This window comes from Mangifera indica, chromosome 20 (genome assembly GCF_011075055.1).
Source record: "Mangifera indica cultivar Alphonso chromosome 20, CATAS_Mindica_2.1, whole genome shotgun sequence".
Lineage (NCBI taxonomy): Eukaryota > Viridiplantae > Streptophyta > Magnoliopsida > Sapindales > Anacardiaceae > Mangifera > Mangifera indica.
Window position 1 is genome coordinate 8,542,120 of NC_058156.1, and position 16,741 is coordinate 8,558,860.

Consider the following 16,741-nt stretch of genomic DNA (forward strand, 5'->3'; position numbering starts at 1 on the left):
GGGTATCTATAAAATGAATGTGAATGATAATTATTTGGGTGGAAAATATTGCCGTTTGCTCCATTTAAATTTTAAGCAAGAAAGGTCAAATCGTGACACGTAAGAAAATTTTGACCCAACATTATGAAGGCACGTAAGAATTTTAATAGTCTTGGAAATCTCATTAAAGTCAAACATTCACATCTGCCACGTAAGAAAATTTTGACCCAATATTATCCAATAAGATTCTGCCACTTGGTGATTATTTTAATCAACCTTAAAAATGAGTGAAGCTGAACATGGTTATTAATATTTTCCTATATATTATATATACCATTGTAAAAAATTTTATATATATATCTTAATATATCTAATTAATGTGATATAATAAATATATTATATGATATAATATATATTATTAACTTATATTAATAAATATTTTTAAAAAATAATATGTGACAAAAATATATATTAATAATTTGAAATATATTTTTATTATTTTTCTAAATAATGATAAAAAAATTTATTACACTATTAATTAATATTTTAAAAGACGTAATATAATATAATATGATGTATAACTGAATTGCTCTGTTACTCCTTTTCCGACATGTGGGCGGTAAGCATGCAACAAATCATTATACACGTGGCACCATTAGATTGGGCAATATAACAAAACCTTTGGGATGAGAATTAGAAGAGTAACAAGGAGAAAGTCAACTAGTTTGAATATGAAAAAATTAAAAATTTAAAGGATATTTATATTATTTTTAAAATAATAATATATTAATTATATTTTTTATTTTTTAAAAAATATTATACAATATAATATACAAATATAAAAATTAAATTTTTAATAGATAATATAATACATAGTTTAACAACTATTTGGTATGTTTATGTTCTTCCAACATGTCGGTGGTTGCATGGGGAAGTCATTGCACACGTGGCACCATTGGATTGGATTGGTAAGTATGCAAATAGTCAACTAATTTGATTAAGAAAAGATTTTGGTTAAGTAGTTGCAAATTTTAATAATTAATAATAATTTTGGTAGAGTTTTATATATGTTGCTCATTATTGTTCATACAGTTGAGGTCAAAGTCAAATTAATCCACGGTTTCAAATCACCCACGTGGATTCATGTAATGTTTTTACATTTAGAGTTTGAATTGCTTGTAATTTGACTAACCAAAGTCTCTGATTAATATTAGAGATAGGTTCAAGAAATTCAAACTTAGGTCGGCATACTAAATCTAGGAAGATTTTGAATGCATTATTGAATTTAAGAAATTCAAATTTAAGGTTTTTCAAACGAAGAGTAAATTGAACAAGATTAGTTCACTAATTCATATAGAAATGACAATAGGGTGGCAAGTATGGGCCAATTATCTTAATTCTTGTAAGAGAAACTTTTTTCATTTTCATCTCATTCCCGATATGGAGATGAGAGGAAATCCATGTCTCCTCCCCATGGGAAAAATTTCTCTATTGGTCCCTACTCTCATGAGAACAAAATTTTCACATTTTTCCCTTTCCATTCTCTCAGATAAATTTGTCCATACTTTCTCTCCCCCATCTATGCTTAAAAAAATGAATATTTATTATGTATTAAGATATATTTAAAATAATTCAAAAATTTTAAGAATAATTCAATATATAAAAATTTAAAAAATATATAAGTAAAGAAACAAACTGAGAAAGGGGGAGAGAGAACAAGTCATGATATATTATCCTTGTCCCCAACCACAAGAATTTTAACCATATTGTTCTTGTTCCTGTCTGTATTAGGAAATCTCCTTCCTATTCAAGAACAAACAAGTCAAAAATGTATTTTTTCAGATCGAATTGCCTTCTCTAAATTCACATTAATGAATTATCTATACCATTTTATAATTATCTCTAATTCAGTTATTTATTTAGGCCAAATGACCATTTCCCACCCAAACCACGCTGAATTCTCAAAGTTTCCCCCATTAACTATAAAAATACCGTTTACCCACCCATGAACAGTTAAAATTAATGATAATAAGGGTAAAATCATCATTATATATTTAATATTAAAAATAAACTTAAATATGATTTCATTTCCCCCCTAAATTTTAAAAAATAACTTTTCTCCTCTAAGCTAAGTTTAAAAAGATCGCATTTCCCCCCCTAGGGTTTAGTTTCGAAACTCCTTCACTTTCTCCGACGCCATCGCCGGTCGTCTCCCTCTCCTGATGGTTTCTCTTCCACCGTCGGACCCCTCAACTCCACCTCAACCCATCCGGCGCTGAGAGACAACGTCTCTCCCTCCCGATGGTGTAGGAGAAAGTGAAAGGGTTTGGAAACTAAACCCTAGGGGGGTAAATACGATCTTTTCAAACTTAGCTTAGCGAAAAATGTTAGTTTTTAAACTTTTAGGAGGGGAAATGAGATTAAATTTTCAAGGGTTAGGGTTCCGTTAAATTTAACCGGTCATGGGTGAGTAAATAGTATTTTCATAGTTAATGGGGAAAACTTTGAGATTTCAGCATAGTTTGGGTGGGAAGTCCTTTGGCCTTTTATTTATTATGGTAAAAGAGATGGACCCATGTTGGAGTGATCCTTGTTAGCTTAAATAGCTAAGAAACAAAACTCACCCAATTCAATTTCCCCAATTAAAATTATATTATTTTAAAATAAGGAAAAAAAAGAAGACCCACTAGAGTGAAGTCAAATTAATTAATATTTGTTCAACAACTCCTTTAAATTATTATGAACTTTGTTTAGGAAGTTGTGACAAACTTCTTCATGGATAAGAATATTCTTTAATCTTTTGCCATTTCTTCTAAACTATATTTTATTAATCCCATTAAATCAAATTATTCTCTAATAATGGCTGCTTTTGATCAATTTGTAACTTGTAAAACTTTTCTTTTCTAGAAAACATATGTATCAGAGCGATATCATGTATACATTTTTTAAATACACTAATGAATATATACTTAGTATACATTTAATTTGGGTAATGCTTCATTATCAAAATTAAAATATTATCATGAAGATAGATTACCAAAAATTGGAAGATATAAATAATTATTGTGTTTTATTAGGGATAATAAAAGAATATTAATATATTATTTTACTTAAATACAATTGGGTATAATTATTCTAATATATTTTTTATGTTAGTTATTATATTAATTAAAAACGAGGTTATTTTTGTCATTAAAAAATTAATAAATAATTATATAATTATAATAAAATCAATATTACTTTAGAAATATTTTAATAACTAAGGTGAAAATAATAATAAGATTACTCATATATTATCTATCATATTACCATTGGTAATACAATATTACCAGAATCGTTTATTATTTATAAACCAAATAAAATAATGTTAGTAATAAAAAATAAATTACTAAAATAATCTTTATTTACCCCCAACTATATGTCTTCTTATGTGTGTTATTATGTGATTGAGCGATTATAAATTAAAGATAAACTAACACTAAATTATATTATGATTGTTTATTATCCAATTCCAACTAATAGACTAATAACTAAGATTCCAAACATTATTTTAAAACTTGGTAGATCAAGTTAGCTTAGATAAGATAACCGCTTGCAAAAGAGAAAGCCCAAAAGAATTATTCCGACCCAAGGTTTAATGTATTCCTGATTCCACCCATAAAGTTTTAAAAACTCAAATATCCACCCATTAGTTGTAGAAATTAACAAAATCTATTAAATATAAGGGTATAATTGTCATTTAATTAGAAAAATTAAAAAAATATTTTATCCTATTTCCCAACTATGGTTTTAAAAAGTTATATTTTCCTCATAAAGTTTATTTTTCTTTGGTCACTAGTTTTCTTGACAACTAGAATCTGTCTCTAGCCACCTTATTCAAGCAAGCCTCTCTCCCTCTTGACCTTGAGTGGCACTCTCTCTCAGAGGATCCACAAACAAAGAAAGAAAAGAAGACGAAGCTTCGTCTTCTCATCGACGACGTTCTGGTTCTTGAACAATTGAGTGATGGAGTTCTGGTTTGGAATGATTGAGGCTTTTGGAACGGTGAAGATGAAGATAGAAGATGAAGATAAAAGATGACAATTGACGTTTCTGGTAACAAAGCTTTCATACGCAAATGTTGTTGATAATCTGAGAGGGGAGACAACAAGTCACAACGTCATCGGAGAGAAGGCAAGGCCGACTTCAACTGGATCTCAAGCAAAGGAGGAGGCTAGAGACAAAGGGAGGAGATGACTTTTTGGTGACCTGTAGATTAACTTTGTCAAATGGGGGTGAAACTATAATTTTTAAAAGTCCTGGGGTGGCTAAAATGGAAAAATATGGAAACCCTAAAATCATGAAATGATCATTTTACCCTTAATCGTAATAGAAAATTCTAACAAAAGATGAATGATGGGTTAATATTTGAGTTTTTAAAACTTCATAGTGTGGAAGTTTGGAGATACACTAAACCTTGGGTGGGAATAAGTGTTTTGGCCAAAGAGAAAGAGAAAATAATAAAATTATAATAAATAATATTATATGTACACACTTTTGAGTACATAAATAAATATATATATCATAACATGCGATTGAATATTGTTTTATCCTTAATTCAGAATTATTCAATCACATTCTAATCATATGAAACTTTATTATATATTACATTTTATATTATCCGTCACATTACTATTAATAATAAAATATTATTGAAATATTTTATTATCTCACAACTAAAAAAGTAATGTCAATAATAAAAATAAATTATCAGAATAATTTTTTTATACATTCAGCAAACACCCCTTAAAAAAGATTAGAATTACATTTTAAAGATATCATTTTAAAAAAGGTCAAAGGACTATTTCCCACCCAAGTTTTAGTGAAATGATAAATTCTTACCTGATAACTTCAAAAAACTCAAATACCCACTTATATGTTAAAATTCACTATTTAGGTTAGGGGTAAAAATATCATTTATCAAAATTATTTTAAAAAAACTAAAAATTTATCACATTTGCCCTCTATATTTAAAAACTAACAATTTCCTCCCAACCCAAGGTTTGAAAAGTATCGAATCCCCTCTAGGGTTTTCTTTTCCTTTCTCCGGCAACCACCTCGATCTCGACTGACAACCTACCTTCATCATATCTTCCTCCCCTACTGAAGATTAGGCGATGACATGCATTTTCATTAGAAAAAGACGAATCATCGTCATCTCTGACGATTTCGATCAAAGATCGGCATGCTTCAATAAGAGAAGAGGAGTCAGGGAAGACCAACCGTCGGAGATGGTCACAGGAGAAGAAGGGAAAAGAAAACTCTAGGGGGGATTCAATCATTTTTCAAACTTTGGATTGAAAGAATATTGTTAGTTTTTAAACCTAGGGAGAAATGTAATAAATTTTTTATTTTATAAATATTTTTTTATTAAATAACATTTTCATAATTAACATTAACAGTGAATTTTAATATGTAAGTAGGTATTTGAGTTTTTTTAAAATTAATATGTGAGAATTTGTCATTTTACTAAGCCTTGGGTGGGAAATAGTCCTTTGGCGTTTAAAAAGAGACAAAAATATATGATTATAGTGGAATATTTTAGGCCAAGTATGGTAACATGGATCAACAATGGTTTAGTTTATTTGGCACAAGAAATAAATTAGAATGGAAGAATTTGTCGATTTTGAATAATGAGTTGAAAAGTCAAATAAGATTTTGAAAACTTCAATTTCGCAGCCTCGAAATGGTAAAAACATATCCTATTACATCCATTCATAATGTGGCCTGGTAAATGATAATTAATTAATGACCAAAAGAAGATTCCACCCAAAGTTTAGTAAGTTAACAAAAGTTCATCAATTAATTTTGAAAATGTCAAATACCCATTTATGAAATGGTAAAATTAATTATTTCTGTTAATTTAAAATTAAATGACTGATTTACCCTTTGTTAGTGTAATTATTTAGTTGAAAAAACAATATTACCCTTATATAAAATTTTAAATTAAATGGACATAATTAACTATAATTTATATTTAAAAATTCCAATTTTTAACTAATGATAATCAACATAATTAATAAATTTTAAAAATTGAAGAGGAATCTGAAAAGGGAAAAATTTGTCATTTAATACATGAGCGATTTAATTTTTGAGTTGGAATGTGGGTGATGAAAGGGGAGAGGAAAAGTTTCATATATACATATATATAAAGTTTTCTTTTTGGTTGGTAATTTCATATATATTAGAAGTTAATTTTTTATTATTATATAAATTATATATTTTACCCTTTTCTCTAATAAAAATTATTAATTTTAACAGTTTATAGGTAGACATTTAGCTTTTTCATAGTTACCAGATGGGAGTAAGTCTTTTGGCCTTAATTAACTTATGATAAGATACATGAAGAAATAGAGGCCATTAAATTGTTGGTTTCTTAGGATAAGATATGGAGAGAGTCAAGCTTATCTTATCTTTACTTGATTTAATAAAATTTATAGACTATAGTTTTTATGTAAATTAACCCACTTAATATTTTTAGTATATGGAGAAGATTATATAATTTTTTCCTTAAAATAGCTAATTTGGATGATTAATACTTGTTATGTGTAGTTCAAATTATTAAAAAATTTCCCGAATTAACAATTGATAATAATATTTATTATTATTTGCTTCATTGCCTGCGCACATACACACGAATGAGAAAATAAATTAAGAATATCAAGAATAATATGACTATGTGTATCCATTTTGATTATACAAATAGATCTATATTTGATGCATATCATCATGTAATTAAATGATTTTGAATTAAAGATAAAATAATACTCAATCGTATGATGACACACGGAAAAATGTATCCATTTATATAGTCAAAATAAATATATATAGTATTGCTCTATAAAGAATGTTGGCTAAATTTGGTAGTTTAAATGGGAAATGTGGCCAGCCACACAAAAGATTAATACCATACTAAATTACAGCAAATAAATTATTTTCTTCCCATTTTAAAATATTATTTGGCAACCAAAAGCTTTTTAAGACAATAATTATGCAATTTTTAAGTTTGAAAAGTTTATTTTATCGCTCGTTTGTTATTTTTTTAATGAAAGCTATTAATTAGAAGGGTGAAAAGGTCATTACCTAAAATTTTACAAATTTTGACATATAATTTACTTCATTTTAATCTTAACATTGTGTATTCTAATCTGAATGCTATTCGCATGCATAGTACACAATTTTATATGAGAAGATCCTACTTGTCTTTCATTATTGGCAAATCTTCATTTGTAAGAAAAATTTTATCTCATAATCACGATCTTTTTATAGATATGTTTGGTCATTTTTGTAGTCGTCATTTCTCAAAAGAAGAAGTGGTGCATGGAAAAGAAATAGTGAAATCTGATGTGGCTTTTCGATAAATTATTGCTTCACTCTTGCAAAATAATCCAAATGTTTAAGTCAATTCAAAGACATTATATAATGCAATGACTAAGACTTTTAAAGATTATCTAAGTGGTCGCACTGTGATTCAAGATTTATTAGATGAACTTGGTGAGGGTGGCTTCCAATATAACATGGAATATGACTTGAAAGGTCAGTTTAATTATGCATTCTTTGCTCATCTTGCCTCCATTGCATTGACAAAGAGTTTCACAAATACATTTGTGATGAATTACACATAGAATTTTAATAATTACAAGATGCCTTTGCTTGATACTATCGGGGTCACAAATTTTAATACACCATTTTTTTTCCTTGATTTGCATTCATGCAAGAAGACAAGGAAAAAGACTATGTTTGGGACTTGAGTATGTATAGCAAAATAATGGGCAGTGGTTGTCTAAGCCTTTCTTATTGTTACTAATAGAGAATTAGCTCTTATAAGTGCAATTAGAGGTGGAAGTGACTTGAGTCAGGTTAGGTGAAACAAGTCCTAGCACAACCAACCATGCGCATATGTCAAGGCCAACCATGTGGTAGTCTTTTGTGTTGGGTTGGCCTGAAAAAAGCTCAAAGCCGAAGGCACAACCTAAGGCCTTCGGGTCATGCTCTCATGAGCCCTTAATGGGTCAACTCGTGAGCCTTTTGCACGTCAACCGAAACAATAATTTTTAAAAATTTTTAATTATATAAATTCATTTGTTAAATTTTTGGCCCGCTATTGTATGGGTCAACCCATTTAGAAAAATGTGTAAAAAATTTGAAAAGCTAGCCCAACAATACTAGACCATCCTAACATGTGGGCTTTGCCCGACCCGCTAAGCTTGTGGGTTTGTCAAGACCTGCTTTTTTCTCTTTTGGGCTGAGGCGGGATGTGCCACACCGCAGGTCGACCCAGCCCATTTCACTTATAATTTCAATTGAGTTTGTTTTCCATCATCATTTAATCTTCTGTGTGTGTGGCATATCGAAAAGGATATTGTAACGAAGTGTAACCCTAAATTTAAAGAAGAGGAAGATTGGAGTGCATTTTTCTCATATTGGACTGCTATTATTTATTCCACAATTGATTCTAAATTTGATCAAAATTGGAAAAATTTTGAGATCCATTATGCAGAAAATGAGATTGTTTTGAAGTACATCAAAATGACTTGGCTTCCTTATAATATATCCTTTTTGTTAGTACTTGGACAAATTTACATGGTCATTTTGGAAATGGAGTTATTTAAGAGCTGAATCCATAAGTAATTTTGTTGATGTGAAGTATAAAATATGTTTGGAAATTGAAAACCAATTTCAAAAACCAATAAAACTACGCGTATCCAATTTAGATAAACAAATAAGTATATATTTGATGTGTATCATCATGTAATTAAATAATTTTGAATTAAAGATAAAGAAACACCTAATCACATGATGATACATAGAAGTGTGTATATTTTGCATACGTAAAATGAATACACATAGTATTACTTAATCATTTTTCGAAAACTACGGATCTTCTGTGCATACATGCAATAAGTACTTTAAAAAACAGAGTGCTATAGCTTGATAAAATTCATCTACAGTGGTGGCTTGAAGTTGGATCCTCTTTGCAAGGTGATATACTTGAAAGCAATGTTTTTAAAACCATACTGGTGATCGAATCGATTGTCTTATTGGTTTATGGTTCGATCGGTTTAATCGAAAAATCGATCGGTTCAAGTTATTATCAAATTATAATAAATAGATTTTGCTTAAAAATTTGTAAAAAATAAAATCAATCAAGATATTCACACCTATGAAGATTATTTTTTTTAAGGAGTAATAATTATTCATTTAATTTTAATGAAATAATTAAAATAAACAAGATCTCAATCTCATGATACAGAAAAAAACATAATTCTATAAATTATTGCGTATAGAAGACATTTCAATGGATATGAGATACTTTTTTCTTTTTTTTATTATTTTTAAACTTATTTTTCCTTACAAACATTTAAAAATCCATTCAATCTAATAAAAAATAAGTAAATTACTAAAAATAATTAAAATTTTAAAAAATTCAAAATTTTGATCAAATCCGATCAAACTTAGTTTTTGACCAAGCCAATAAAAAAATCAATTTTTAATATTAATCGAATAAGACTTGAAGTCAATTTCTGATTGAATCGATTAATTTAGTCTGATTTTAAAATCATTGCTTGAAAGTGATGAAGATAAGGACTTTAAGGGATTGATGGATGAACTTCAATGAAATCACTAAGAATGACTCGTATGAACAATTACATGAACTTATTGATTCTCATGTTCATTTTCTCCATGAATTGAACGTTGAGTTTCACAAAGGTCGTCAATCGTCGAGTTTCAAAAGAAAGAGACAACTTCTATTAAACGTAATTTATCGGCAATTGAACTCATGGAGAAAACAAGAAAATGGGGAGTATGCAAAAATATTAGTTATAATAGTCAAAGTTGTCCAAATAGAAATAGAGATAGAAATATTTTAGTGTTCAACCACCCCCTTAAAATTTAAAATATTGTAATTACACCCCTACAAAAGACATCCTTTCTTTTTGATGATAGTTTTTCGCAATGATTTACTCTGATACATCGTTAACTCTACTAGTAGCATATTCTCTCTCTCCGTGATGATTTCTCGGCATACAAACTCTACCAAAATAAGCCAAAATCAAGTGAGAGATTCGATTTGATTACGACTAATTTCGTGTTGTCATCAACCTCTTCTTTGGTGGCCAATGACAACACGATCATCTCTTTCCTCTAATTCATTGAACTGAAGTGGGAGGAAGCATCAATTTGTCAAATGGAAGATGAGGCCGAAACCCTAAGTCATGTATTTCACACCAATTTGATCAACGATAGCTTTGTTTTTGGCCTTCATTGTTTGTTCGTTGATTCGGGAGTGAGAGAGCGCTGGCAAAATGAAGAAAGACATTAGAAAGTGATTGCATGGAATTTTTTTTATCCTGTCCCCATTCTCTTCTCTGTTTTTATAGGGAATCTCTTTCTTATTAAGGTTGAGAGTGATCGAAACTACTAAATTCAAATCGAAATTATCATCTCTAAATAGAAATAAGTCTTTTGGGGGGTAAAAAAAGAAATTAACCCATTTAATGGGCTGTAGCGACAGCCTAAATGGTTGTGACAATAAGTGCTCCAAAGTTACAATTTTGTTTGGGTTGAGAATTTGATATTCCCAATTTTCTTAATGTGAAAGGGAAAAGAAGTGTTTAACGGCTTGACTGTACCTTCATAAATACAAAGACTGAAATATAAATGTACGTATTTTCTTGGTGGGGGTGGAGATAGTAATTGGATTTATATACTTCCCGACAAACCCATTACTGGGTATTGAAATTACCATAAAGTCCAGTCTACACTCTTTTTTGGGTTTTAAAAAAGCACCTTATTTTAATAAATATTACACAACTTGTACTGTAAATATTAATTAGTTTAGTGCATGAAAGTTAGTAGTTTATGCTAATAAAAGGTGAAAAAGTGTTTTAAAGCTAATCCTTGGGTGGAAAATCGTTATTCACTCTAAGTAAAGGATAATTATTATTATGCATTGATCTTGTTCATTGAAGTGAAGTATTATGATAGGTAAATAATTAGATCATATCAATTTATTAATTTAGATGTTAAAATCACATGAAAAAAAAGGAAAGGGCATTTTTTGTTTTTTTTTGGGGTAGTGAAGAAATCTTGTTCATTAAAATCATAGTATATCATGGTCACATCTTGACAACTTATGAAGTCCAACATATTTTTTATACTTTATCATTATGAAACTCTAATATTATAATAATATCTCTGATCTAATAGTTTGATCCACTGTCAATATATTATCTACTTTGGATATATAATCTATTATGAATTTGTTTCTGGGTTTATAACTCAAAACATATTTTAACAGTTTAAGGAGCTCACAGACTATTTAACTAGTCATAATTTAACATGCTTAAGAGATGTGGGATGCGTATACACAAACCCAACTTCTCTTCTATGGTTTGTCCATATAAAATTTGTCTAAAGATAATTGAGGCCCCTTTTTCGGTATGGGCCATGGGAGCTCGACACGCACTATAGTAGTTTGTGGGTTAGGCTACAAGCCATGCAAGCCGTATGTGGGCTGTGAAGTTCGGCCCACACAGCGATCAGACCCTGCACGACACTATACACAATTTTTAAAAAATTTTATTATTTATTTATTATTACATAAAAAATCCAAATAATTTAATGAAAAATCCGAAAGTATTCATTAATATTGTGAAAAATTAAAAAATAAATAAATTTATTATTAATTTTACCGGAAATCTAACAAATAGTGTGAAAATTTTAAATTTATTAATTATTTATTATTAATAGGCCAAAGGACTATTTTCCACCCAAGGTATGCTGCATTCCTAAGTTTCCTTCTTTAATTTTAAAATCTCAAATACCCACCCATGAACAGTTAAAATTAACGGAACCCTAACCCTTTAAAATTTTATGTCTTTTTGCCCCTTAAACTTTAAAAACTAAAAGTTTCCCTCAACCTAAGTTTTAAAAAATAACAGTTTCCCCATTGGGTTTCGTTTCCAAATCTCCAGCTCCATTGTCGGTGACCTCTTCCTCCGATGGTCTCTCTCCTCCCATTTGGACACCCGATCGATGTCTGAGGAATCGTCGAAGACAAAGCTGTTCGTCTTCCATGGTTCCTTCGATGTCGATCAGACGTCCAAATGAGAGGAAAGAGACCGTCGGAGGGAGAGGAGGCTTTGGAAGGGAGAGACTGCTGGCAATGACATCGGAGATCTGGAAACGAAACCCTAGGGGGAAACTGTTATTTTTTAAAACTTACACTGAGGAAAATTTTTAGTTTTTAAAGTTTAAATAGACAAAAATATATTATATTTTAGTTTATTTTTAATATTATAGATAAAATGATAATTTTACCCTTATTACCATTAATTCTAACTCTTCATAAGTGAATATTTAAAATTTTTAAAGTTAAAAGAGAAAAACTTAAAAATATAGTATATTTTTACGTTTTATAGTATATTTTAAATGTAAAATAGTCGTTTGGCCTTATTAATATTAGTACGGGAAATCTAAAGGGTATAACAAAAAATAAAAAATATATATAATTAACAAGGTACGATGTGACTCATTATAGTATGGGTCTTCTCATGAACTTATATATTTTTGCAAACTGGGTTGGCATGAGGACCCACGACTATACGGGTCTTAGGCTCTAGAGGACCCACTATCGTGTTTACCTGTGACTTAGAAGAAGGGTATTTAGAGTAATATTATGTCGCAGAATTAGATAAACAATCAATTTCTTTGCTGGGAAAAGGACTATTTCTCACCCATGTTTTAGGCCTATCTCAAACTCATACCTACGAGAGATGAAAATCCAGTTTTCCCACCCATGATCAAACTGTCGTTCAATTTCTCAGTTAAGGACAGGGGCAAAATTGATATTTTACTGTTTATATTAAAAAGTTATAAAGTTTATTACTTTTCACCCCCCTTAGGTTTTAGAAACTAACATTTCATCTTTGACCAAAGTTTTTAAACTTTGAAAACTAACATTTTCACCCCCGAACTTAAGGTTTTCATATTTTTCAAAAAGCAGCCGTCCCCCATAACTTTCAAAAATAGTAGTTTCACCCCCATTCTTCAATTTCATCTTTCGACGTCATCACCTACCTCCTCCTTCTCCTAGTGCGACGAAGAGATCTTCCTCTCCTCGTCGCACGGTGCGACGAAGAGACGGAGATCTCTTCGTCGCTCCACCCAGACGACGAAGGACAACGCTTCGTCATCCTTCGTCGCTCGTCGAGTCGTCCTGACGCGACGACGAAGTGCTCTTCCAGATCTGGACGATGAAGAGTCGTCCTTTGTAGTCGAAGATACGAGATCGGTGGAATGCGTCGACCGTCGATGGTGGCCGGAGAAGGAAGCAAACCCTAGGGGTGAAATTAAACTTTTTAAACTTTGAGGATGGGTTTAGTTGCAGTTTTTAAAACCTAGAGGGGGGAAATAGTGAAATTTTAAAGTTTTAAAGTTTTAAACAATAAAATATCGATTTTACCTCTGCCCCTAACTGAGAAATTGGACGGTAGTTTGGTCTTGGGTGGGAAAACTAGATTTTCATCTCCCGTGGATATGAGTTTGAGATAGGCCTAAAACATGGGTGGGAAATGGTCCTTTTCCCTTCTTTGCCCAATAAGTATTAGTGATAGGTCAAATATCTGCATAACTCAAAACTCCCAGTCGTTATCACAAAATTTCTATTTTGAGCATAAAATTGGGAAGGTTCCCCTACAGCGACGCCAGCGGCCTGAAGAGAGGTCCCTGGACACCTGAAGAGGACCAGAAACTCTTAGCCTACATTATAAAATACGACCATGGAAGCTGGCGTTCCTTGCCCCAGAAAGCAGGTCAACTTTCAACCTCTCTTTTAGCTCACTTTTCAAACTTCAATCTTACGGCGTTTGCGTTGTTGAAATCTTTCTGTTTTTTCAGGTCTTCAGAGATGCGGAAAGAGCTGTAGACTGAGATGGACTAACTATCTGAGGCCTGATGTTAAGAGAGTAAAGTTCAGTCTACATGAAGAACAAACTATCGTTCAACTTCATGCTCTTCTCGGCAACAGGTTCATATTTGTTTGCTTCCTACCATCCAAACAGTTCATTACGGTTTTGTTATTTCTCGTTATATTGGTAACATTCTTGATCTAATAATCGTTTATTATCAAAATATTATTCATTTTATCTCTCATGATTTGTTTTTAGGTTTTATAAATTACATTTACGAGCAAGATATATATACAAACCTAATATTTAAATCCTCTTTATCGTGCGAGATTTACACCCGGGTATCACATTTTTACTCTTATTATGAAATTTATAGATGGTCTGCCATAGCTGCGCATTTACCAAAGAGAACAGACAACGAGATCAAGAATTATTGGAACTCACACATCAAAAAACGATTTGCCATGATGGGCATTGATCCGGTGACTCACAGGTCGAAGGCTGCCGCTCTTGGTGGAGCTGACAGTCATTCTAAGAAAATCTTCAATCTCAGCCACATGGCTTAGTGGGAAAGTGCTCGCCTAGAGGCCGAGGCTCGTCTGGTGAAAGAGTCAAAAGCCAGACACAATGAACCGAGTCGCCATCATCATCACGCCCTCGCCCTTTACCGACCGTTCACTTACTCAACAAAATGGCCACTCGACCACGATGTCTCGACATCCTAAAAGCCTGGCAAAACGTGTGCTTCAGGGCGCTTGAAAGAAGCATTAATGGTGACAATAATATTACTGATCTTGAAACACCAACCATTAATGGATCGTTTGCAGATATGAACAATAATTTGGCCATTTGTGGAGGCGACATGACTGTTGGGTTCGATAAGAGTGGTGTTGACATGGTGCTTGAGGCCGCCGGGAAGGCATGGACAGCCGGAGCTAACGACTTCTTTGATGGGTTTAGCAGTTTCTTCTATAACAATGACACTGACACAAGCATGCATATCGCGAATTTAATATGGTCGCTGGTATACTTAACTGTTGAAGATTACCTATATTAGTTCACGATAATATTATCATATGATTGAATATTATTTAATATTTAATATTTAATTATTTAATTATATAATAATATATTATTTTTTATATTATTATTATATATATAACATTACTCGTAAATAAATCTACAATATCATAAAAATATACGACATAATAACATGACATAACATTGATATGTATAAGTCTTTCTCATACTCAACCCTAGCTGAGATGACTCCATGCAACTGTCATCATTCCTTGTCATCAACAAACATAAAAAGGGGAAATAGTGATTATCACTAATTAAAGAGGACTCTCTAAGTCTTACATTTCATTGTATTTCTTGGTTTGTTTCCACATCTAAATCTTACATTTCTACTCTTGTAATTCCTGTCATCTAGGGTTTATGTAAGGGTCTAAACTCGAATGACATAAAATGTTGTATAAACAATTACATTTCAAAATCATTTAGTGAAAGAATTAAAAAAAAAAAAACATTCTTTTTATAAAATATTTTATCTTTGTGTCATTCACACTAGGTTAAGATTGAGATTTGGTACCCTAACACGTGAGTTTCATCTACTATCGAAATTCACAAAATGTATGAACTAGCTCTAACACCTTTCTATAGATGCATATCTATGAACTTTCATAAAACCCTTTTGTAAGCGGATATGATAAATGATGTATCATTATTTTTTAGTACAACAATTCTCTACAAAGTTTGTGCGGATGTTAGAATATCAAAATTAAAGATTAATACCACTAACTTATTTTTTCGAAAGAATTGTTTAGAGTGGATGGTATTTTCCTACCCAAGTTTAGTTTTAATACATTTTTTTACCTTTAGTTGGTATAAATAATACATTTTCATCTAAAATCAAGCATAAATAAAATATATTTTTATCCAAAATTAAGCTCTATTAATGAAATAATAGTATTAAAAAATAAAATCACTATTTTATCTCAACTATTTTATTTTTCAAAATTATCATATAACCCTAAATATATAAAAATTAAAATAACTTTTAAATATCTAAATTATATAAAAAATCTGTTATTTCATTTTTCTTTCATCCTCACATTTTTTTTCCTCTTTCTATAAATAAGGGTGTCTTTGTTGTATAGTTATATATTAGGGGTGAAGCTATAATTTTAAAAATATTGGGGCTTTATAAAATCGTTTGAGGGTTATCAAAAATTTATAAAAAGTTTGAGACTCTTATAGAAAGTTTTAAAATATTAGTTCCCGTTTAATAGTTTAAAAAATAATAATTATAACTTAAAAAAATTCCACATAATGCAATACAATTTTTTAAAGATTAAATTATCATATTTAAAATATTTGGATATGATAAAAATATATTATTTTTATTTTCAAAACTAATAAATAATAAAATTATTATTTTACCTTTACATTGTTAGTTTCTTTTAACAAAGTTTAAATTTGAATAAAAAATTATTATTTATACTAATTATGAATAAAAATAGTAATACTATGTACATAATTTTAATCACAAATAATGATGTGTTATTTTATGATTGGATAGTTAAAAAATAAAGATAAAATAATATTCAGTCATATAATAACATATTATAATTATTACACAAAATTGTATATATAATTTTATTAGAAAAGTAAATTATACTTCCATACGATTGGTGTTGAATCAATTAGTATTGAGAGAAATAACCACTTTTTAATTTAACTTTGTCTTTAAAAAGAGAAGATTTTAAAATTTGGGATTGATTAGATAAGTTGACCAATTGACCAAA

The 16,741-nt window shown here is 30.1% G+C and overlaps 1 pseudogene; it reads left to right on the forward strand.

Annotated features, from left to right (window-relative positions):
• Nucleotides 1–891: 891 nt before the first annotated feature.
• Nucleotides 892–14,988, forward strand: LOC123204294 (annotated as a pseudogene).
• Nucleotides 14,989–16,741: the final 1,753 nt, after the last annotated feature.